The 2,069-nt window shown below is 42.9% G+C and overlaps 1 protein-coding gene across 1 annotated transcript in view; it reads right to left on the reverse strand.

Moving 5' to 3' along the window:
• The window catches only part of PHAX (phosphorylated adaptor for RNA export), a 26,826-nt gene that overhangs the window by 20,123 nt on the left and 4,634 nt on the right, over positions 1–2,069 (reverse strand). The window lies entirely within an intron of this gene.

Below are 2,069 nucleotides of genomic sequence, written 5' to 3' on the forward strand. Positions count from 1 at the left end.
GCCTCTAATCCCAGCTATTAGGGAGGCTGAGGCAGGAGAATTGGTTGAACCCAGGAGGTGGAGGTTGCAGTGAGCTGAGATCGTGCCACTGCACTCCAACCTGGGCGACAGAGTGAGACTCCATCTAAAACAAAACAAAACAAAGATATGAAAATATATGTTTAAAGATCTGGATGTAAAGGTTCATAACAGCATTATTCATAATAGCCAAAAAGTAGAATAATCAATATGAATATATGCATATATACACACACAATAAAAATGTAATGACTCCTGCTACACCACGGATCAATCTCAAAAACATAACACTGGCCAGTCACAGTGGCTCATGCCTCTAATCCCACCACTTTGGGAGGCCAAGGTGGGCGGATGATCTGAGGTCTGCAGTTTGAGACCAGCCTGGCCAACATGTCAAAACCCTGTCTCTACTAAGAAATATAAAAATTAGCTGGGTGTTGTAGCACATGCCTGTAATCCCAGCTACTCACGAGGCTGAGGCACAAGAATTGCTTGAACCCGGGAGGCGGAGGTTGCAGTGAGCTGAGATCGTGACACTGCACTCCAGCCTGGGCAACAGTGTGACACTCTGTCTCAAACAAACAAACCACACACACACACACAAAACAAAAAAACAAAAACATAACATTAGGTGACAGAAGCAAAGCACGAGATTACATACTACATGACACCATTTATATGTAATACTAGAAAAGGCAAATTTATACAGATAGAAAGTAGATTAGCAGTTATCTGGGATGAGAACAGGGATTAACTGTAAATTGGCATGGGGACATAAGGGATCTTACTGGGTGACGGAAATGTTTCAGAGGTGATGGTTATACAACTTGATATGTTTCCTAAAAAAATTAACACTAGAAATGGGTGAATATTATAATCTGTAAATTACACCTCAAAGTTAAGAAAAAAGGGACAATTTCTTGAAAACACTAAACAAACAAAAACTCATGATTTAAAAAGATATGCTTTATTTAAAAAGCTCTATGGCACTAAATGCAACGAGTTGTTTAACAGTTCATAAAAGTCTGCAAAATTATTCTATCAGGCTTGTCCAAATTTAAGAAAATACAGCTGGTGTGCAGCTCACGCCTGTAATCCCAGCACTCTGGGAGGCCAAGGCAGGCAAATCACTTGAAGCCAGGAGCTCAAGACCAGCCCGGCCAACATACTGAAACCCCATCTCTACTAAAAATACAAAAAACAAAAACAAAACAAAAAAAATGTATTTGAATGTGGTGGTGAATGCCTATAATCCAGGTTACCCAGGTGGCTGAGACGCGAGAATTGCTTGAACTTGGAGGGGGGGGTTGCAGTGAGCCAAGATAACACCACTGCACTCCAGCCTGGGTGACAGAACAAGACTGTCTAAAAAAACAAACCAAAAAAACAAACTGAAAAATACAATACAAATGTATTCATATAACCAAATTACCCCAGTTCCTTAAAGAAAAAGCCTCAAAAAGAGTCAGGCACAGTGGCTCATACCTATAATCCCAGCAATCTGGAAAGCTGAGGCAGGATTGCTTGAGCCCAGGAGTTCAGCTTCAGTGAGCTATGATTGTGCTACTGCACTCCAGTTGAGTGACCAGAGCAAGATCGTCTCTTAAAAAACAAAAATAAAAAAATCTGCGGACAGCGCAGTGGCTCATGCATATAATCCCAGCACTTCGGGAGACCAATGTGGGAGGACTGCTTGCACCCAGGAGTTTGACACCAGCCTGGGCAACATAGTGAAACTCCTTTTTTTTTTTTGGAGATGGAGTCTAGCTCTGTTGCCTAGCCTGGAGTGCAGTGGCACAATCTCGACTCACTGCAACCTCTGCCTCCCAGGTTCAAGTGATTCTCCTGCCTCAGCCTCCCAAGTAGCTGGGATTATAGGTGTCCACCACCATGCCCAGCTAATTTTTGTATTTTTAGTAGAGACGGGGTTTCACTGTTTTGGCCAGGCTGGTCTCAAACTCCTGACCTCATGATCCGCCCACCTTGGCCTCCCAAAGTGCTGGGATTACAAGCGTGAGCCACCGTGCCTGGCCATCTTTTTTTTTTTTTTT

This window comes from Mandrillus leucophaeus, unplaced genomic scaffold (assembly GCF_000951045.1).
Source record: "Mandrillus leucophaeus isolate KB7577 unplaced genomic scaffold, Mleu.le_1.0 Scaffold221, whole genome shotgun sequence".
NCBI classification, from domain to species: domain Eukaryota; kingdom Metazoa; phylum Chordata; class Mammalia; order Primates; family Cercopithecidae; genus Mandrillus; species Mandrillus leucophaeus.